Below are 23895 nucleotides of genomic sequence, written 5' to 3'. Positions count from 1 at the left end.
GATGATGGTGTAGTCTAGGGTATCTCTGGGACTGGTTGGCAATATTTTAAATATGGTTATTCCTCATAGATTCAATATTTATTTCTTCTAACATTTAAAATAAGATTTTCATTTAGGCATTGAACTTGTGTGATACAAGCATTTCTAAATGGGTTAATAAGTGGCTTCACCCTCCACTGATATAAAGGAAAAGGGAGTCAACAAATTGCTTTTCTCTCCTCACTCTCCCCTACTGACTGAAACAGGAAAATTCTATCATGTTTCTGGGCTGCAAGCTCCTCATCTATAAATGAGAGTGTTTAATCTCTGGGATCCCTCCCACAGCTGATGGGCAGTGTTGGCACATAGTAATTATTTGTGAAGTGGTAACATTTGTTTTTATTGATGACCTCACTTCATGGTGAGTATTGGAATATCTTAGTTTTAAATTCCTCTGGGATATCCCATACTCATATCTATTTGGCTAATTATTAATAATCTTTGTAAAAATATATGTACATATCTTCCAGATAGCAGCATGGCATGGTAGGAAGAACCTAGACTTTGACTCAAAGGTCTTACACTTAAGTCTTGCCTCATTACGTATTAGCTGTGTAATCTTAGGAAATTTTCTTCATTTTTAAAAAGGTTCAGTTTCTTCATCTGTAAAATGGAGATGAAGGTAATACTATTGGGCATAGTTCTTCGTTGCAAATAATAGAATCTACTCTAGCTAGTTTAGGCAAAGAAAACAAATTATCAAAATATTAAGCAACTCACAGAATCTCCTGGAGGGCAAGAGAAGCAGACTTAGGAAGTATCAGGCCAGAAACAACATCAAATCACACTGTACAATCTACTCCATTGAAAACATCGTCACTGCCAATGCTTGGCAACAACTCTGCTTCTTGCAGAGACACTGTAGCTTGCATTGATAATGCTTGGAACTAGATGCCAGGAGCTCAGCCATTGAGCTCCTGTGGTCATGTTCACCTGGAATGGACACCATGCATGTCTACCTCCTTGTAGCATTACCTTCCAAGCTGGGACTCACATGGATGCAAAGACTCATGCTCTGAGGTCAGCAGCAAGGGAGCCTGAAACAGTGAGTTCTGGTCCCACTTTGGGGAGTTACAATGTGGAAAACTCTCCAAACTCATAAAAGATGTTTAGAACATATTAGGCATTCTCAAACTACTCCACCCAGGTGAGAATCAATGCCCCAAGTAAGAACCCCTGCATTATGTGTATGGTGATTGCTGCCTTTTAAAGCTTGTTTTACTATTTAAAGAAAAACAAGGTAGATGAAGCTTAAAAATAAAAATTGCTAGAAAATCTAGATAAATGTGCTTTTTTATTTTGAATGTATATTACATATATGGTTATAAAATTTGTATTATAAAAATTCATGATCAGGGAAGAGAAGGCAAAAAAGGGTATTCAAATAGGAAGAAGAGGAAGTCAAATTGTCTGTTTGCAATGACATGATTGTATATTTAGAAAACCCCATCATCTCAGCCCAAAAACTCCTTAAGCTGATAAGCAACTTCAGCAAAGTCTCAGATACAAAATCAATGTGCAAAAATCACAAGCATTCCTATACACCAATAACAGAGAGCCAAATCATGAGTGAACTCCCATTCACAATTGCTACAAAGAAAATAAAATACCTAGGAATACAACTTATGAGGGATATGAAGGACCTCTTCAAGGAGAACTACAAACCGTTGCTCAAGGAAATAAGACAGGACACAAACAGATGGAAAAAAATTCCATGCTCGTGGACAGGAAGAATCAATATCATGAAAACGGCCATACTGCCCAAAGTAATTTATAGATTCAATGCTATCCCCATCAAGCTACCATTGACTTTCTTCACAGAACTAGAAAAAACTACTTTAAATTTCATATGGAACCAAAAAAGAGCCCATATAGCCAAGACAATCCTAAGCCAAAAGAACAAAGCTGGAGGCATCATGCTACCTGACGCTACAGTAACCAAAACAGCATGATACTGGTACCAAAACAGATATAGAGACCAATGGAACAGAACAGAGGCCTCAGAAATAACACCACACATCTACAACCATCTGATCTTCAACAAACCCAACAAAAACAAGCAATGGGGAAAGGATGCCCTATTTAATAAATGGTGCTGGGAAACTTGGCTAGCCATATGCAGAAAACAGAAACTGGACCCCTTCCTTACACCGTATACAAAAATTAACTCAAGATGGATTAAAGACTTAAATGTAAAACCTAAAATCATAAAAACTCTAGAAGAAAACCTAGACAATAACATTCAGGACATCGGGATATGCAAAGACTTCATGACTAAAACACCAAAAGCAATTGCAACAAAAGTGAAAATTGACAAATGGGATGTAATTGAACTAAAGAGCTTCTGCTCAGCAAAAGAAACTATCATCAGAGTGAACAGGCAACCTACAGAATTGGAGGAAATTTTTGCAATCTATCCATCTGACAAAGGGCTAATATCCAGAATCTACAAAGAACTTAAATTTACAAGAAAAAAACAACATGAAAAAGTGGGCAAAGGATATGAACAGACACTTCTCAAAAGAAGACATTTATGCGGCCAACAAACATGGGGAAAAAGCTTGTCAACACTGATTATTAGAGAAATGCAAATCAAAACCATAATGAGATACCATCTCACGCCAGTTAGAATGGCAAACATTAAAAAGTCTGGAAACAACAGATGCTGGCAAGGGTATGGAGAAATAGGAATGCTTTTACACTTTTGGTGGGAGTGTAAATTAGTTCAACCATTGTGGAAGACAGTGTGGCGATTCCTCAAGGATCTAGAACCAGAAGTACCATTTGACTCAGCAATTCCATTACTGGGTATATGCCCAAACGATTATAAATCATTCTAGTATGAAGACATGTGCACATGTATGTTTATTGCAGCACTATTTACAATAGCAAAGACTTGGAACCAACCCAAATGCCCATCAATGATAGACTGGATAAAGAAAATGTGGCACATATACACCATGGGACACTATGCAGCCATAAAAAAGAATGAGTTCATGTCCTTTGCAGGGACATGGATGAAGCTGGAAACCATCATCCTCAGCAAACTAACACAGGAACAGAAAACCAAACACCGCATCTTCTCACTCATAAGTGGGAGTTGAACAATGAGAACATGTCGACGCAGGAAGGGGAACATCACACACCAGAGCCTGTCGGGGTTTGGGGGGAAAGGGGAGGGACAGCATTATGACAAATACGTAATGCATGCAGGGCTTAAAATCTAGATGACGGGTTGATAGATGCAGCAAACCACCATGGCACATGTATACCTATGTAACAAACCTGCACGTTCACCACATGTATCCCAGAACTTAAAATTTAAAAAAAATTCATGAAGTACAGAAAAATTGTAGAGAAGAAGTAAGTGCCACCCAGTAATTCTACCAGCCAACAACTACTCTTACCATTTTGGTTCATATCCAGCCAACCATCCAATGTAGATATAATTATATATACATTAGACATATATACCTATATCATACATATATATAATTTTATTTATATATTATTATACACACAATAATTACATGTGATATTTTATTTTTTAATTAAATTAATTTAATTAATTTTTTAATTAAATTAATTTAATTAATTAATTTTTTTTAAGATGGAGTTTTGCTCTGTTACCCAGGCTCAAGTGCACTGGTGAGATCTCGGCTCACTGCAACCTCTGCCTCCCGGGTTCAAGCGATTCTCCTGCCTCAGCCTCCCAAATAGCTGGGATTACAGATGCATGCCACCATGCCCAGCTAATTTTTGTGTTTTTTGTAGAGACAGCGTTTCACCATGTTGGTCAGGCTGGCCTTGAACTCCTGGCCTCAAGTGATCTGCCTGCCTCGGCCTTCCAAACTGCTGGGATTACAGGCGTGAGCCATTGTGCCTGGCCCTCAATTTTGAAAATTTAAGTAATATATCATGGCCATATTTTCATGCCAATAAATATTGATCAACATTATCACTTTTAATGGCTGCATATTGTGCTGTTATATGAATATAAAATACTTTTTTCACTAATCACATATTCACAGGTAGTTTCCAGATTTTTGCTTTTAACAAGAGAGTTATGATGATTATCTGTATAACCAAATACATACTTGGAGTAATTCTTTTTTTTTTCTTTTTACTCTTTTTTTCTCTAACCTTGTCTTCATGCTTTATTTCATTAATTTGATCTTTAATCACAGATACCCTTTCTTCCACTTGATCGAATTGGCTATTGAAGCTTGTACATGCATCACGAAGTTCTCATGCCATGGTTTTCAGCTCCATCAGGTCATTTAAGGTCTTCTCTACACTGTTTAGTTAGCCATTCATCTAACCTTTTTTCAAGGCTTTTAGCTTCCTTGCAGTGGGTTTGAACATGCTCCTTTAGCTCAGAGAAGTTTGTTATTACTGACCTTCTGAAGCCTACTTCTGTCACCTTGTCAAAGTCATTCTCCATCCAGCTTTGTTCCATTGCTGGCGAGGAGTTGCGATCCTTTGGAGGAGAAGAGGAGCTCTGGTTTTTAGAATTTTCAGCTTTTCTGCTCTGGTTTCTCTCCATGTTTGTGGTTTTATCTACCTTTGGTCTTTGATGTTGGTGACCTACAGATGGGGTTTTGGTGTAGATGTCCTTTTTTTTGGTGTTGATGCTATTCCTTTCTGTTTGTTAGTTTTCGTTCTAACAGTCAGGTCCCTCAGCTGCAGGTATGTTGGAGTTTGCTGGAGGTCTACTCCAGACCCTGTTTGCCTGAGTGTCACCAGTGGAGGCTGCAGAACAGCAAATATTGCTGCCTGATCCTTTCTCTGGAAGCTTCATCCCAGAGGGGCACCCACCTATATGAGGTGTCTGTCGGCCCCTACTGGGAGGCATCTCCCAGTTAGGCTACACAAGGGTCAGGGACCCACTTGAGGAGGCAGTCTGTCCATTCTCAGAGCTCAAATGCCATGCTGGGAGAACCAGTGCTCTCTTCGGAGCTGTCAGACAGGGATGTTTAAGTCTGCAGAAGTTGTCTGCTGCCTTTTGTTCAGCTATGCCCTGCCCACAGAGGTGGAGTCTATAGAGGCAGTAGGCTTTGCTGAGCTGCAATGGGTTCTACCCAGTTCAGGCTTCCCGGTCACTTTGGTTACCTACTCAAGCCTCAGCAATGGTGGATGCCCCTCCCCTAGCCAGGCTGCCGCCTTGCAGTTTGATCTCAGACTGCTGCGCTAGCAGTGAGCAAGGCCCCGTGGGTGTGGGACCCACCAAGCCAGGCACGGGAGAGGATCTGCTTGTCTGTTGGTTGCTAAGACCTTGGGAAAAGCACAGTATTTGGGCGGAAGTGTCCCATTTTTCCAGGTACAGTCTGACATGGCTTCCCTTGGCTAGGAAAGGGAAATCCCCTGACCCCTTGTGCTTCCTGGGTGAGGCGACACCCCGCCCTGCTTTAGCTCACCGTCCGTGGGCTGCACCCACTGTCCAACCAGTCCCAAGGAGATGAACCAGGTACCTCAGTTGGAAATGCAGAAATCACCCATCTTCTGCATCAGTCATGCTGAGAGCTGCAGACCGGAGCTGTTCCTATTTGGCCATCTTGGAATGGAGTGTGTTGCTGTTCCTATTTGGCCATCTAGGAATGGAGCTTGTCCTTTTTTTTTTTTTTTGTGATGGAGTCTCTCTCTGTTGCCCAGGCTGGAGTGCAGTGGCATGATCTTGGCTCACTGCAACCTCCGCCTCCAGGGTTCAAGCAATTCTTCTTCCTCAGCCTCCTGAGTAGCTGTGACTATAGTTGCCCACCACCACGCCCAGCTAATTTTTGTATTTTTTTTTTAGCAGAGATGGGGTTTCACCGTATTGCTCAGGCTGGTCTCAAACTCCTGAGCTCAGGCAGTCCACCTGCCTCGGCCTCCCAAAGTGCTGGGATTACAGGTGTGAGCCACCATGCCTGGCCAAGTAATTCTTTATGATGAATTTGTAGAACTAGAATCGCTGCTGTTTCAAAGTATAACAGCTGAAAAGACTTTGATACATGCAGCCAAATTAGCCTCAGAATATTTATAAAAATTTCTACTTCCACAGCATTTGCATGTCTATTTCCCCATATTATCACTGACACTAAGTATTATCGACCTTTTTTATTTTGATCAATTTGCTAGGAGAAAAATATTTCATTAATATTTAACTTGCATTTCTTTATTTACTGTTTACATATATTTCATACAAACTTATTTTCCACTTATATTTCTTTATTTGTGAGCTCCGTGTTTATATCCTTCATCCACTAATGGATTGATGTTCACTTTTCATTGGTTTTTAGAGCTCATCATATATAAAGATATTGAATATTTGTCCTCCACATACCTTTTCTTTTGAGTTAAAAAATGCATATAGCAAAGTGTGCAAGTCTTAAGTTTACAACTCCATATGCATATATCACAACAACCAACCAGATCTAGCAAATAACAGGTCTAGTACCCAAGAAGGGCCTTCATGTTCCTCCCCAGTAAATACCTTCCACAGAGGTAATCACTGTCCTGACACCATGGATTAGTATTGCCTCTTCATATAAATGGAATCCTACATGGAAAGGAGCCATTATGTCTGGGAATGTCATCTGTGCTGATTCACGAAAAATAGCCCACCTCTCTGAGCTACAATTCACCAATCAGTGAAATGAGGATAATAATAGTACTTTTCTCATATGGTGGCTGTGGAGATAAATGAGTTAATGCAAGTAATTATGTTATAAGCAAATATTAATTTAATGAGGTAATAAAATTCTAGAACAGTGTTTGGCCTGTGGTAAATAGTAATACTTCATTAAGTGTTAGCTACTAGTATTATGCTACTGGGTTACCTTTGCTAATTTTTTATTTAGAGTTTTTGTATTGACAATTGTAAATGAGTTTTGTATTGATAATTGTAAATGAGTTTAGTCATGCCGTGTGTGTGTGTGTGTGTGTGTGTGTGCGCGTGTACTAGTCTTGTTTTGATATTGAGTTATGCTCATAAATGACACCTTTATCTATGTTCATGTTCATTCCAGAAGTTTTGGAATGACCCTTTACTGCTTGCATCCACCTGAGAACACTACCAAATATGTCACCCAGATACCTCTCAGATCTGCTGACTTCTTCATCACTGTCTTCTTCACTCTTGTTTCTGCCTCCATCATCATTCTGCTTGTCCAGTGTAATAAGTGATCTCCCCATTTCTAAACATGTACCCCTTCCTGTGGTACTTAGGTTAAAACTCTAAGATCCTTATCATGGTCTACCAGGCTCTTCATATTATGGCCCTGCTTCTCCATCCCTGGCTTGCACCAGGGTTCCTCTCACCCCCTGCTCTGGACATGCTCCCTGCCCAGAAACACACTCCCCTGTCCCTAGCCTGGCCAATCCCTCCACATTCTTTCTCACTGAAGCCTTTCCTAATGTGGAACTATCCAACAGACTTCCCTGGGTAATCATTCATCTCACCCTTCACTTTCTTAGCACTCACATAATGTATAATTATGCATGTATTTGTGTGGTTGTTTAATATCTGCCTCTTAGCTCTAGGAGTTACTCCTTTGTTTGCCACTTTAGCTAGCATAATGCTTTGTACATAAGAATTGCTCAATCAATATTGATGAAATTAGTGAGAGGTTCCCAGTCTCACTGTGGAGACAGATACAGAAACAATAGCAATGAGAGGAAAAGCCAAAACAGATGTATGAAAACAGATGTTGGGAGCACAAAAAAGGAAGAAACAAACTCCACCTGGTGAACCCTCCCATTAGCAGGTAACAGAAAGAGTTGCTCATTGATTAGCTAACCTCCGCTTGAATGTTATTCTCTCACAGTTGACAATGTTGATGGCACTGTATTGCTGTTTAACACACAGGGAAGGGGCTGGCTCCATACCAGATATTAGATGCAAAAGTCCCAAAGGATTCAAGGAGGCAAACATTCATCTGAACTCCTGGCTCACACACAAAGGACAAAGGCACCTCTGAAGGGGGCAGACGTCTTCTGCACCCACAGTCCTGTTTATTTTCTCCTCCAGTGGAGAGGGTAACATAGGTCAGCTGGAATGGTGCATCCTGATGAATATTTATTGACCCAAAATGTCATGCTGACAGACATGTGGACAGGCAGAGAAAGATTTCCCTTACAGAGGCCTTCCTTCTCTGCTCCTATGGTTCTGACACAGCTGACATTTCCCTACATGGGTCCTGACTTCTCCAGTTGCTCCTGGGGATGCTGGTGTCTCTGTGATGGGGTCACTGAAGACACTATACCACATTCTTTCTTGGGGGCTGTGCTGCCACTCCTGCCTCTCTCAAATGGTGGTCTTAAGATGTTGGTTTCCCATTCTTCCAGCCAGCACATGCACAATCAGCTAGCCAGTCTCAATTCCAGTCTCTTCTCCACCAGCTCTTCCCCCTCCTCCTGGATTTCATTGTCAGGGTCATAGGTGGCCAAAATTAACTGTGCATTTTGAAGAGGGAAGTCCTAGGTGACACCCAGAATCATCTTTGTGATTAAAAAAAAATGGGTTCTGTTTTTGCTATGAAAAATAGATGTGGGGTCACAAATGTGACTCTTTTCTCTCTTACATTCCTAATATTTTTCTCCATTTTCTGTTTTTTCTTTCCCATTTCTCCCATCAAAGCTTGTTTTATTTAATTAATTAATTTGTATTTAAAAAACTTTTTATTGTTAAATATATTGTAAGTACCAAAAAACCATAAAAAGAGAATGTGCAAGTTAAAATAATGGTTTTAAAGGTATAACTCTTGTAAACACTACCCACGATTAGAGAACTTTTCCAGCCACCTCAGAAGCCCTCTACATGCCCATGTCTCAAACATCTCCCCTCTTCCAGCAAAAGTAACCATTGTCCTAACTTTTATTGCAACCACTTCTCACTTTTTAAAAATAGACTTATCACCTAAGTGTATGTTCCTAAACACTTGTTTAGCTTTACCTGTTTTTTATAAACATCTTTTAAGTGCCTTTTAATCCATAAGCTTCCCCTTCATCTCCTTATTTTTCCTTAAAATTTATTCATTGAAAGAAATGGAACACTTAATCTAAAGAGGTTCCTACAGTTTTACTTCCCCACAGTAAAGTTTACTCTGTTCCTTTAGTCTCTGTGTTTCTGATTGTATCTAAGTGACCAATCCAGGTCCTCCTCCTCCTTCTTCTTTCTTCTTTCTTCTTGTTTTAAAGCATTAGGACCTCACTATTAGGTGCCCTTCCTCAGAGGTTATGTATGTCTCAATGTCTCTCTTTTTGTGACATTAGTAGTCATTGATGTTTAATAGCTTTGATTTTTGCAAAATTTGTGGGTCCGCAGCTTTCTGATCAATCTTGCACTGCTCTGTAATCTCATATTTCTCTTTTTCTGTGTCAAGGATCTCACCTTCCTGATGTCTGGGCTTCTGCAGCTTCTTCTTTGTGAAGTAAGCATCAGTAAGATGTTTTGGGGTTTTTACGTTGCTGATATCAATTCTGGTTGAGATGCAGTGACAAATTTCTGGTGTGTTCTTTGTAGAGGAACTCAATCGAGGACCAGAGGTCCAGTCACAAGTAGCAACCAAGCCGCTAGCCAGCTGCTTCAGGAAAACCACCCTCTTGTTCCTGTGGTGTCCAATGAGGATGATCAGAATGGTCCTGGCGGTGATGCTGGCTCGCAGTTTTCTCACGTGCTGACTGAAGGGTATTTTGCCATGGCTCAACAGCTTTTGAGGCACGACTTCAGTAGGATAATAACTAGGCATTTTGTGAAGTTTAATCACCCAGATACCACCATTCTTGTCACCACTAACTGGTTTTGTAACAGTTGCAAGAAGCTTCTTTTTCTTTTCGACCTTGGATTTAGTGGCTGAGTACTTCCTCTTGTACATGGCCTTTCTGGAATACTTAGCAGATCAGGAATATGTGCCAATTCTTCTGACAAGGGCAGGATTTCAGCTGCAATGGGGCTTCCCCTTCTTGGGCTTTTTAGCCCTGAGGTTACCCCTTTCCACTTTGCCACCAGCATTAGCCTTCTTGGCTTCGGGCTTCTTCTCTTTGGTATGCAGCTTCTCAACTTTTTCACCCATCATCTTGCAGGATGGGAAAGAGAACTCGAATTTGTTGAGATTTAAATACCCATGTGGTTTTTGTTTCTTCGGTGGCACACTTTGCATGGTAAAAACAAAAGGAAACCTTAAAAATTTTAAACTTGTATTTACCAATTTTCCAAAAACTAGTTGGTTCCCTAGCATCTTCTGAAGATATCAATTTAGGGGTTTTTGGCAGGGGGTGGAAGTGGGGATGGGGGCAATTTTATTTTATGGTGGTAAGAACACAACATGAGATCTACCCTCAGGAAACTTTTAAGTTTACAAGACCTTATTGTTGCCTGTATGTTTTATATTGTAATGCAGATATCTAAAGCTTATCATCCTGCTTAACTGAAACTTTATGCCTGTTGATTGACAACTCTCCATTTCTCACTTCTCCCAGTTCCTGGCTACCACCATTCTATCCTTTGCTTCTATCAATTTGACTATTTTAGATACCTCATATAAGTAGAATCATGCAGTATTTTTCTTTCTGACTGGCTTATTTCACTTAACGAAATATCCTCAAGGTTGATATGTTGTTGCATATTGCAGAATTTCCTTCTTTTTAAAGGCTGAATAGTATTCTATTGTATGTAGATATTACATTTTCTTTATCCATTCATATTTTGATGGATATCAAGGTTATTTCCACATCTTGGCTATTGTGAATAGTGTCTGAATGAACAGGAAAGTGCTAATATATCTTCAGGATCCTAATTTTGATTATTTTGGATAAATACCCAGAAGTGGGATTGCTGAATAATATGTTATGTGATTTAGTTCAGCTTTTAATTTTTTGAGGAAACTCCATGCTGTTTTTCATAGTAGCTGTAGCAAATTGATTCCCATCATCAGTGTGGCAAAACTGAAAATCTTGCACTCTGTTGGTTAGAATCAATTTGGTTTTTTAGAGCTGATTTTAAGTAGTTAAATAGGCAACTACTCATGTTGCACTTTGACATTCCTTCCTCTCTCACACACATCACAGGGAGAGAGAGGATTCAAGGAGAAGAAACCCACAGCCTCTGAGTCAGGGGAGAAGTTAGGCCAGCAAAAATGTTGGGACTCATGGAGGAGCCCAGAAAGCAAGCAAGCAAGCCTCAGAATTGCTCAGGGTGACCTCTTCTCTTCAAGTCAAATACATTTGTGTCTAAAGAGGATTATGTTGGCCATGCTCCCATATAGTCAACACATGGGAAGGTATTAAAAAGAGGCCTCTCTGGAGACACTTTGGCTTCCTTTCACAGTCAGCATCTGATCCCTTCTTGAGATGGAGCAATTTATCTTCCATTAATTCACGTTCCTATGTTCAGCCTCCTCCCCCACCCCCTACAGGGAATGTCTGCAAACATCAAATGCTTCTCAAGTCACCTCCAATGCTGATTGGTGTCTCTCCTATTTTTTTCCTTTAGTAGTAGCTAGGGACTGTGGTTTGGGGCTGCTTCGGAGTATGAGTTAGGGGATGAGATGAAGAGGCAAATGGTCTAGCAAAACTTTTCAAGTTGAGATTAGAGTTTCCAGCAGAGTCCTAATTGTCCTTTGAACAATTCTAAAGGCTTCTTATAATTTTTTAATTGATGTATAATTCACATGCCTACAATTTACTGTTTTGAAGTGTGCAATTCGGTGGCTTTTAATATATTCAAAAGGTTGTGCAGCTATTATCACTGTGTAATTCTAGAATATATTCATTGCTCCTGAAAGAAACCCTGACACATTAGCAGGCACTCTGCATTCTCCCTCCCTGCTCCACCCAACCCCTGACACCCTCTAATCACTTTCTGTCTCTATGTGTTTTCCTATTCTGGGATTTTCACTTAATGGAATTACATAATAAGTGGACTTCATATCTGGCTTGTTTTACTTATGATGTTTTCAAGGTGCATCCATGTTGTAGAATGTATCAATACTTCATTCCTTTTATGGCTGAATAATATTCCATAATATGGATGTAGAACATTTTATTCATTTATTCATCAGTTGATAAAAATTTGGGTTATCTCTACCTTTTGGTTAATATGAATAATGTTTCTATGAACATTTCTGTATATGTTTTTGTGTGAATACATGTTTTTAATTTTATTGGATATATAGCATTGCTAGGTCATACAATTCTGTTTAACTTTTGGAAAAACTGGCAAGCTGTTTTCCAAAAAAAGCTGCATAATTTTATACTCCGACTAGTGTTGCAGAAGGGTTTCAGTTTCTCCATGTCCTCACCAATACCTCTTACTTTCTGTCTTTTTAAATCTTAGCCATTGTACCTGTGTGAAGCGGTATCACACTGTGGTTTTGATTTCATGTCTTTTGTGACTAATGATGTTGAGCATTTTTTCATGTGCTTCTTTTTTTTTTTATTACTATACTTTAAGTTTTAGGGTACATGTGCACAATGTGCAGGTTAGTTACATATGTATACATGTGCCATGCTGGTGCGCTGCACCCACTAACTCGTCATCTAGCATTAGGTATATCTCCTAATGCTATCCCTCCCCCGTCCCTCCACCCCACAACAGTCCCCAGAGTGTGATGTTCCCCTTCCTTTGTCCATGTGTTCTCATTGTTCAATTCCCATCTATGAGTGAGAACATGCGGTATTTGGTTTTTTGTCCTTGCGATAGTTTACTGAGAATGATGATTTCCAATTTCATCCATGTCCCTACAAAGGACATGAACTCATCATTTTTTATGGCTGCATAGTATTCCATGGTGTATATGTGCTACATTTTCTTAATCCAGTCTATCATTGTTGGACATTTGGGTTGGTTCCAAGTCTTTGCTATTGTGAATAATGCTGCAATAAACATACATGTGCATGTGACTTTCTAGCAGCATGATTTATAGTCCTTTGGGTATATACCCAGTAATGGGATGGCTGGGTCAAATGGAATTTCTAGTTCTAGCTCCCTGAGGAATTGCCACACTGACTTCCACAATGGTTGAACTAGTTTACAGTCCCACCAAAAGTGTAAAAGTGTTCCTATTTCTCCACATCCTCTCCAGCACCTGTTGTTTCCTGACTTTTTAATGATTGCCATTCTAACTGGTGTGAGATGGTATCTCATTGTGGTTTTGATTTGCATTTCTCTGATGGCCAGTGATGATGAGCATTTTTTCATGTGTCTTTTCTCTACATAAATGTCTTCTTTTGAGAAGTGTCTGTTCATGTCCTTTGCCCACTTTTTGATGGGGTTGTTTGTTTTTTTCTTGTAAATTTGTTTGAGTTCATTGTAGATTCTGGATATTAGCCCTTTGTCAGATGAGTAGGTTGTGAAAATTTTCTCCCATTTTGTATGTTGCCTGTTCACTCTGATGGTAGTTTCTTTTGCTGTGCGGAAGCTCTTTAGTTTAATTAGATCCCATTTGTCAATTTTGGCTTTTGTTGCCATTGCTTTTGGTGTTTTAGACATGAAGTCCTTGCCCATGCCTATGTCCTGAACGGTAATGCCTAGGTTTTCTTCTAGGGTTTTTATGGTTTTAGGTCTAACGTTTAAGTCTTTAATACATCCTGAATTAAGTTTTGTATAAGGTGTAAGGAAGGGATCCAGTTTCAGCTTTCTACATATGGCTAGCCAGTTTTCCCAGCACCATTTATTAAATAGGAAATCCTTTCCCCATTGCTTGCTTTTGTCAGGTTTGTCAAAGATCAGATAGTTGTAGATATGTGGCATTATTTCTGAGGGCTCTGTTTTGTTCCATTGATCTATATCTCTGTTTTGGTACCAGTACCATGCTGTTTTGGTTACTGTAGCCTTGTAGTATAGTTTGAAGTCAGGTAGCATGATGCTTCCAGCTTTGTCTTTTGGCTTAGGATTGACTTGGTGATGCGGGCTCTTTTTTGGTTCCATATGAACTTTAGAGTAGTTTTTTCCAATTCTGTGAAGAAAGTCATTGGTAGCTTGATGGGGATGGCATTGAATCTATAAATTACCTTGGGCAGTATGGCCATTTTCACGATATTGATTCTTCCCACCCATGAGCATGGAATGTTCTTCCATTTCTTTGTATCCTCTTTTATTTCACTAAGCAGTGGTTTATAGTTCTCCTTGAAGAGGTCCTTCACGGCCCTTGTAAGTTGGATTCCTAAGTATTTTATTCACTTTGAAGCAATTGTGAATGGGAATTCACTCATGATTTGGCTCTCTGTCTGTTATTGGTATATACGAATGCTTGTGATTTTTTTACATTGATTTTGTATCCTGAGACTTTGCTGAAGTTGCTTATCAGCTTAAGGAGATTTTGGGCTGAGACAGTGGGGTTTTCTAGATATACAGTCACGTCGTCTGCAAACAGGGACAATTTGATTTCCTCTTTTCCTAATTGAATACCCTTTATTTCCTTCTCCTGCCTAATTGCCCGGGCCAGAACTTCCAACACTATGTTGAATAGGAGTGGTGAGAGAGGGCATCCCTGTCTTCTGCCAGTTTTCAAAGGGAATGCTTCCAGTTTTTGCCCATTCAGTATGATATTGGCTGTGGGTTTGTCATAGATAGCTCTTATTATTTTGAGATATGTCCCATCAATACCTAATTTATTGAGAGTTTTTAGCATGAAGAGTTGTTGAATTTTGTCAAAGGCCTTTTCTGCATCTATTGAGATAATCATGTGGTGTTTGTCTTTGGTTCTGTTTATATGCTGGATTACATTTATTGATTTGCATATATTGAACCAGCCTTGCATCCCAGGGATGAAGCCCTCTTGATCATGGTGGATAAGCTTTTTGATGTGCTGCTGGATTCGGTTTGCCAGTATTTTATTGAGGATTTTTGCATCAATGTTCATCAAGGATATTGGTCTAAAATTCTCTTTTTTGGTTGTGTCTCTGCCCGGCTTTGGTATCAGGATGATGCTGGCCTCATAAAATGAGTTAGGGAGGATTCCCTCTTATTCTATTGATTGGAATAGTTTCAGAAGGAATGGTACCAGTTCCTCCTTGTACCTCTGGTAGAATTCGGCTGTGAATACATCTGGTCCTGGACTCTTTTGGTTGGTAAGCTATTGATTATTGTCACAATTTCAGATCCTGTTATTGGTCTATTCAGAGATTCAACTTCTTCCTGGTTTAGTCTTGGGAGAGTGTATGTGTCGAGGAATTTATCCATTTCTTCTAGATTTTCTAGTTTATTTGCATAGAGGTGTTTGTAGTATTCTCTGATGGTAGTTTGTATTTCTGTGGGATCGGTGGTGATATCCCCTTTATCATTTTTAATTGCGTCTATTTGATTCTTCTCTCTTTTTTTCTTTATTAATCTTGCTAACGGTCTATCAATTTTGTTGATCCTTTCAAAAAACCAGCTCCTGGATTCATTAATTTTTTGAAGGGTTCTTTTCATCTCTATTTCCTTCAGTTCTGCTCTGATTTTAGTTATTTCTTGTCTTCTGCTAGCTTTTGAATGTGTTTGCTCTTGCTTTTCTAGTTCTTTTAATTGTATGTTAGGGTGCCAATTTTGGATCTTTCCTGCTTTCTCTTGTGGGCATTTAGTGCTATAAATTTCCCTCTACATACTGCTTTGAATGTGTCCCAGAGATTCTGGTATGTTGTGTCTTTGTTCTTGTTGGTTTCAAAGGACATCTTTGTTTCTGCCTTCATTTCATTATGTACCCAGTAGTCATTCAGGAGCAGGTTGTTCAGTTTCCATGTAGTTGAGCAGTTTTGGTGAGTTTCTTAATCCTGAGTTCTAGTTTGATTGCACTGTGGTCTGAGAGACAGTTTGTTATAATTTCTGTTCTTTTACATTAGCTGAGGAGAGCTTTACTTCCAACTATGTGGTCAATTTTGGAATAGGTGTGGTGTGGTGTTGAAAAAAATGTATATTCTGTTGATTTGGGGTGGAGAGTTCTGTAGATGTCTATTAGGTCTGCTTGGTGCAGAGCTGAGTTCAATTCCTGGGTATCCTTGTTAACTTTCTGTCTCATTGATCTGTCTAATGTTGACAGTGGAGTGTTAAAGTCTCCCATTATTATTGTGTGGGAGTCTAAGTCTCTTTGTAGGTCACTCAGGACTTGCTTTATGAATCTGGGTGCTCCTATATTGGGTGCATATATATTTAGGATAGTTAGCTCTTCTTGTTGAATTGATCCCTTTACCATTATGTAATGGCCTTCTTTGTCTCTTTTGATCTTTGTTGGTTTAAAGTCTGTTTTATCAGAGACTAGGATTGCAACCCCTGCCTTTTTTTGCTTTCCATTTTCTTGGTAGATCTTCCTCCATCCTTTTATTTTGAGTCTATGTGTGTCTCTGCACGTGAGATGGGTTTCCTGAATACAGCACACTGATGGGTCTTGACACTTTATGCAATTTGCCAGTCTGTGTCTTTTAATTGGAGCATTTAGTCCATTAACATTTAAAGTTAATATTGTTATGTGTGAATTTGATCCTGTCATTATGATGTTAGCTGGTTATTTTGCTCATTAGTTGATGCAGTTTCTTCCTAGCCTTGATGGTCTTTACATTTTAGCATGATTTTGCAGCAGCTGGTACCAGTTGTGTCTTTCCATGTTTAGTGCTTCCTTCAGGAGCTCTTTTAGGGCAGGCCTGGTGGTGACAAAATCTCTCAGCATTTGCTTGTCTGTAAAGTATTTTATTTCTCCTTCACTTATGAAGCTTTGTTTGGCTGGATATGAAATTCTGGGTTGAAAATTCTTTTCTTTAAGAATGTTGAATATTGGCCCCCACTCTCTTCTGGCTTGTAGAGTTTCTGCTGAGAGATCCGCTGTTAGTCTGATGGGCTTCCCTTTGTGGGTAACCCGACCTTTCTCTCTGGCTGCCCTTAACATTTTTTCCTTCATTTCAACTTTGGTGAACCTGAAAATTATGTGTCTTGGAGTTGCTCTTCTCGAGGAGTATCTTTGTGGTGTTCTGTGTATTTCCTGAATCTGAATGTTGGCCTGCCTTGCTAGATTGTGGAAGTTCTCCTGGATAATATCCTGCAGAGTGTTTTCCAATTTGGTTCCATTCTCTCCGTCATTTTCAGGTACACCAATCCGACGCAGATTTGGTCTTTTCACGTAGTCCCATATTTCTTGGAGGCTTTGTTTGTTTCTTTTTATTCTTTTTTCTCCAAACTTCCCTTCTCGCTTCATTTCATTCATTTTGTGTTCCATCACTGATACCCTTGGTTCTGTTGGTCGCATCGGCTCCTGAGGCTTCTGCATTCTTCACGTAGTTCTCGAGCCTTGGCTTTCAGCTCCATCAGCTCCTTTAAGCACTTCTCAGTATTGGTTATTCTAGTTATACATTCATCTAAAGTTTTTTCAAGGTATTCAACTTCTTTGCCTTTGGTTTGAATTTCCTCCTGTAGCTCGGAGTGGTTTGATCGTCTGAAGCCTTCTTCTCTCAACCCGTCAAAGTCATCCTCCATCCAGCTTTGTTCCATTGCTGGTGAGGAACTGTGTTCCTTTGGAGGAGGAGAGGCGCTCTGCTTTATAGAGTTTCCAGTTTTTCTGCTCTGTTTTTTCCCCATCTTTGTGGTTTTAACTACTTTTGGTCTTTGATAATGGTGTTGTACAGATGGCTTTTTGGTGTGGATGTCCTTTCTGTTTGTTCATTTTCCTTCTAACAGACAGAACCTCAGCTGCAGGTCTGTAGGAGTTTGCTAGAGGTCCACTCCAGACCCTGTTTGTCTGGGTATCAGCAGCAGTGTCTGCAGAACCGTGCGTTTTTGTGATCTGCGAATGCTGCTCTCTGATCGTTGCTCTGGAAGTTTTGTCTCAGAGAAGTACCTGGCCGTGTGAGGTGTCAGTCTGCCCCTGCTGGGGGGTGCCTCCCAGTTAGGCTGCTCGGGGGTCAGGGGTCAGGGACCCACTTGAGGAGGCAGTCTGCCCGTTCTCAGATCTCCAGCTGTGTGCTGGGAGAACCACTGCTCTCCTCAAAGCTGTCAGACTGGGACATTTAAGTCTGCAGAGGTTACTGCTGTCTTTTTGTTTGTCTGTGCCCTGCCCCCAGAGGTGGAGCCTACAGAGGCAGGCAGGCCTCCTTGAGCTGTGGTGGGCTCCACCCAGTTCGAGCTTCCTGGCTGCTTTGTTTACCTAAGCGAGCCTGGGCAATGGCGGGCACCCCTCATCCAGCCTCACTGCTGCCTTGCAGTTTGATCTCAGACTGCTGTGCTAGCAATCAGTGAGACTCCATGGGCGCAGGACCCTCTGAGCCAGGTGCGGGATATAATCTCCTGGTGCGCCGTTTCCTAAGCCCATTGGAAAAGTGCAGTATTGGGTTGGGAGTGGCCCGATTTTCCAGGTGCCATCTGTCACCCCTTTCCTTGACCAGGAAAGGGAATTCCCTGACCCCTTGTGCTTCCCGAGTGAGGCAATGCCTCACCCTGCTTTGGCTCTTGCATGGTGCGCTGCACCCACTGTCCTGCACCCACTGTCTGGCACTCCCTAGTGAGATGAACCCAGTACCTCAGATGGAAATGCAGAAATCACCCGTCTTCTGCGTAGCTCACACTGGGAGCTGTAGACCAGAGCTGTTCCTATTCAGCCATCTTGGCTCCTCTCCTCATGTGCTTTTTGACCACTTACGTATCTTCTTTGGAGAATCTTTTTTAAAAAGTACTATACACTTCCCTAGAGAGATTTGTTTGTTGTTACTAATTCTCTCTAGGTTTCTTCTTTCGCCTTGGAATATCGGGGAAAGTCCCAAGAGTGTTCTGCATCCTTGCTCCTTGATCTCATCTTTATGTGAAGAAGACCGCACAGCAGAAGCAGCAGCCGATTCAGGGTGGGGCTGAGGGCGGGGAAAGTGAGTGCTGTTCTTGTTTGTGTGATTTGAGAAAACTCCCTGAGTGAGGATAAAAGACACCCAATCTGTTAGTGTCTCTTTCATTGGGTTCTATGTTGAACACTTTGTCCTTTGATATCTATTAGAGGATGAGACAGAAGTGGTGATCCCAGAAATCACTTTTCTTTGTCTTGGATGAAGGAGAGGACTCAGAGAAGTATTCTATGGAAAGATTGCTGAGGCATTCATGACCAGGACTGTCTCCAGGCACCTCTTCCTTTGTTCACCTTCCTTTCCCCATAGTCTTCTTCCTGCCTTGTCATTGGGAGCTTCTGAGTGGCTCTCAGGTATCCTCTTAGCAAGGGACAAAGTAAACTCGTTAGGCTTGAGCCTTAGGCTCTCTACCATGTCCCTTAGGGCACCATAGGCAATGAAATAAGCTCAAATATTGGCCAGGAGCGGTGGCTCACACCTGTAATCCTAGCACTTTGGGAGACCAAGGTGGGTGGATCACCTGAGGTCAGGAGTTCGAGACCAACCTGGCCAACATGGGGAAACACCATCTCTACTAAGAATACGAAAATTTAGCCGGGCGGGGCAGTGCTCACCTGTAATCCCAGCTACTCCGGAGGCTGAGGCAGGAGAATCACTTGAACCCGGAAGGTGGAGGTTGAGGTGAGCTGAGGTTGTACCATTGCACTCTAGCCTGGGCAACAAAAGCAAAACTCCATCAAGAAGCTCAAATATTATCTATGCACTTAGCACTGTGCTGGATGTGGGGAAGGGGGTTCAGGAATAATGGATTTATCTTTTTCAAAAAACATTTTCAAGCATTTGCCATATGCCAGATTCGGTGCTTCCCTGAAGCAGACCAATTTGGAGAAAAATAACTCCGAACCCAAGTCATCATTTGATGTATCCCATGTGGATAGCCCCCATATGAAGTAGAGCCCCAGAAGAGAAGAGGCAAATGCAGTGTGCAGTGATGCCCACATAGGTGCAGAGTCACAAGGGAGTGGCCAGTGATGCAGCTCCCAACATTGGCTGGAGAAGCTTGGACAGGGAGTCCCCAGCTCGAGGGAGAAACATCATCACCATGACATACAGGTGGAAACCGTGGTTTTGTCTTGAGCTATTGCATATTTTCCTGAACTTCTTATTTCATACATTCTAGGAGGCTATCTTATTCCACATGCTAAAATTATTTATGGAGGCAACAAGTAAATTTAATCTATCGTCATCTGCTAGGAGAGTATAACCATGTTAAATATAATCTTATTATGCTCCCTGCACCTTTTTGATTGCCACTTCCTTTTCTGTCAGTGTCAATTGTTTCTCCATTTCTGGTTTAAGTTTTCTACTCGATAAGCAAAGGTTTTGAATTCATCTTGATTAAAACAGTGAGGCCCCAACTCCATCCTACCAGCTTCCTTCAAAGTTCATGTATACTCTATATTCAGATCAGCTGCCTAGGGCACAAAGAAAGATGAGCTATGAGCTATGACAACATGAGGACATCAGGCCAGACACTTCAAGGCATTCAGCTTCCTTCTGGAAATAAAATCACTAAAGAGTTTTGTCTCTCTGGAATGGTTTAGGTGTGCTTGAGGGAAAAAACAAAAAACAAAAAGAACAGAAAATGAGCAGATATTGCTCGGGTCTCATCCAGCCATTTATATTAAGTTGCACTGTCCAAATTAGACTAGGAGCAATTTATTTAAGCTGGTGGCAAGCTTCCGAATGCTCAGGAATGCCCAGAAATCTGGATTCTTATAAGATGTCCCATTTAGTAAGTTGGAGGGTAGGTTCATTATGTAGAGAATGTCAAGAAACGGAAGCATGGGCTACTGTTAATATATACGATGGCATTTTCTCATATTTGTGCATCAACCACTCTATCTCCTGCCCTCTTACAAGACTGCCTTCTTCTCTTTCTCCTGTCTCTTTATTCTCTCTTTATTCTCCTTCTATGTGTATCTATCTCTGTTTCTGTGTGTACCTTTTTCTACTAAATCAGTATCTTCCCTCCTTTGCCTCTTCCTCTTCCACTTAATCTTTTCTCTCCCATTTTCAAATGAAAGACATGGCTCTGATACTAGTACATTTTAAACAAGCCACTTTACCTCTTTGGAAAATAGTTCTGCATCTGTAAAATAAAATAATTCTTAGATTTCCCTCTGCTGCTAAAATTCTATGATTCTTTGAAATACCTCATTTGTTCAAATAATCCAAAGTTCTTCTCCAAAAATTTTCTCTAAAAATCTGTGCAAATCGACTATGTCATGATTGACAAGCAGAGTAATAGCTTAATCCCCTTTTCTTTATCTTTGGGGATTTCTTTACCTTGGATATTAGAAAGTCAAACACAATTTTTGACACTTCCTTTTTCCACACTCACAATTTCAGAAGCCTGAGAATATAGTGGTATGCTTCTGCAGTGCAATTCAGAAATTTTATTAGCATCGGAAGCTAAGGATTTGGGAAAGAGGGATAAAGAGGAGGAGAAAGCCAGAAATCACAATTTTTAAAAAGAATTTTTTTGTGGTATTGAACTCCCAAAGATTATTATATGTAGCTCAGATTGCATGCCCTACTTTCTATTTTCATGTTCTTTCCCAGATAGAATATCTAAGAGAGCATCCCTTCCCCCCACAAAGAATGATTTTTATTTTCCATATGGTATATGCTAGCAATCCTGGCAGTTAACCACATTTATGTAAACATGCAGAGATACCTATAAATTATTGGACTTATCCCAGTTTAAGTTTCCAACTATGTACTGTAATATTTACAGCTGTTATTACTTTAGCCTCAGAAGATATTTTGGTCCATTTATATGGCTGATTAGTCATTTAGACTGTAGGCTCCATTTATTACATTGTTTGGGGGTGGGGAACTCACAGATACTCACTAGAGGAACCAAGAATCTATATATAAGCCAAGAGTTCTGCAACCTGGTGGAGCTTTTCAAACCTGAGGACTCCAACTCCAAATACCAGCTGACCGTCAGTCACCTAGGGCTACCCTGTACTTTAAGATGACTTTGGGAGAACCTGGGCACTTCCCCAGAGTATTTACATTAGTAGTGAAAGGCCAAGAGAACTAACAGCCTCACTTTTAGGAATCTGGACCTTATTGAAAAGATCTGAGACTGGTGGTGGGGTGGGGAGGAGACCCTAGTGAACCTTAATAATATTGCTGCAGGAATCTTGGCAGTAAAGACTAAATTGGGCTTTCTCAATTTCCCCCACCCATCTCCACTGCAAGTCTCATGGCTCAGCCCAGGCTGAGCGCAGTTCCCTTGAATGTCCAAAAGGCTGGAAATCTGGGTCTCTATTCTGATGCCAACTTCTGGGTCAATGTGCAGGGGGTCCCCTAAAACAGCAGCTGCCTCTCTGGGCTCTTTTACTACAGTACTTGGAAGGTTTATTTTACTATTATTATTTATAATTAACCATGCAGTTTATTCACATAGCATCTTAAGCTTTAGACACCTTGTCTTGTCCCTAAGTGTCTTCTTATATTTTTTATTTAAGCCTCACAGTCACCAAATAAGGTAGCCTGTATAGAGAGGTGAAGTGACTTTACTGAGTTTAGGTGGGAATCAGTGGTAGGGACTGAACTAGAAGCCAAGTATCTTGATTTCTAGACCTGTGCTCTTTCTACAAGAGTTCTTACAATGAAGATAATAACAAACAGAGAACACTTCTGCTATTCCTTTTATTTTCATTCTCCTCTTTTAAACTTTGACATGCTTTATTTATGTCAGTTCTCCTGAGATCAGTTTTCATGAAACCCTAGTACTTTACTGGCTGTCCTCCATGCTCAAACAATGTTGAGTAGAATCTCCAGTCTTGTTCTGATTTATTCAGCAGATGGAGTGTTATTATCAATATTTCTTCAGCGTTTGAGGGGATATTTTTGGATGATAAAGTTAGTTTCCATTTATCATCATTTTATCCCCAGTGCTGGCTTGAGAAGCTTTGATTTTTGTTGTATGAATGTGAACTATGAGATTGTATTCAACTTGTTCTGTTTTCCAAGCCAGAAGAATGGAGAACAGAGTGCAAACATATATGGTGGGCTTTGGCAACTTAGTGGACATTTTCACTTAAAGGGAAAACCGGTATTCCATCAGATCGTTATCCTTACCTCTGTAGAGCTGGAGGAGGTCATAGAAAACATTTAGTAATTCCAGTTCAAGGCTTTGGTTTTCACTAATGCAGAAAATAAGATTCAGAGAAGTCAGGAGATTGTCTGAGATCATGCATCTACCTGGTAGCAGTGCTAGAACTAGACATCAGGTCATTTGTACCAGGTCTGAAGCATAAGATCTGAGACACTGTCTGGGAAACCACAGAGCTTTGCACAGACTAGGGCTGGATACACTTGGAGAACACTCAGGGGACTTCCATGTGATTAATTCAGTTCAACTTAACAAACACTGAATGGGGCCACCCCAGGGAAAACCTCGCAGGGCATTGCGTGGAGCCCCACCTGCCCCTAAAGGCTGACTAGGTATGGCCGGGCAACAGTGTTTTTTCCTCAGTTCTGCTCTGAGGGGCACAAGGATCAGGCCTCCTGGGATGTTGCTATGTCTGCATTGGAAAAGTCTCTCTTAGGACCAAAGTCTTGATCTGGATGAATGAGGCTTAAGCTTTTCCTTTATTTCCTGTGGTAACTAAAAGAAAGGCCATGAAGAGGCTTTCCTACCAAATCACAGGAAGACGACAGACTAAGGAGAAGGAACACTCTTTGACTGTGGAAGTCACAGAGTTCTTAAACCCAGTGAGAAGCCCTGTTGTTATTAAGAATGGCCTTACCACAGCTGTGGCTTAGAAATTGGAAAGAAGGGAGGTGAGAGAGACCCACATGTGGGTATGTGTGTGTGTTGATCTGACTGCAGGCATGTGCTTTGGAGACAGCCCCACTGATACCAGGAAGGCAGGAATCCCTGCTGCCCAGCTGACAAGAGTGAGTCCCTGCCGGCCTCCTCCTTCCTCTCTCAGAGGCAGCGATCATGGTGGGGGAGGAGGCAAAATTGCTAAGAATAGCCACAGTCTTTGAGACTCGCTCTTT

The 23895-nt window shown here is 40.8% G+C and overlaps 1 long non-coding RNA gene and 1 pseudogene across 5 annotated transcripts in view; one reads left to right on the top strand and one right to left on the bottom strand.

Moving 5' to 3' along the window:
• Positions 1 to 23895, top strand: part of LOC112135741 (uncharacterized) — a 145478-nt gene that overhangs the window by 60366 nt on the left and 61217 nt on the right. The gene's annotated exons all lie outside the window — the stretch shown is intronic.
• Positions 9288 to 10227, bottom strand: LOC112132566 (large ribosomal subunit protein eL6-like; annotated as a pseudogene).

Source organism: Pongo abelii, chromosome 1 (assembly GCF_028885655.2).
Source record: "Pongo abelii isolate AG06213 chromosome 1, NHGRI_mPonAbe1-v2.0_pri, whole genome shotgun sequence".
Classification (NCBI taxonomy): domain Eukaryota; kingdom Metazoa; phylum Chordata; class Mammalia; order Primates; family Hominidae; genus Pongo; species Pongo abelii.
The sequence above is the reverse complement of the archived record's forward strand: the minus strand, read 5'-3'. Positions and strand labels throughout refer to the sequence as shown.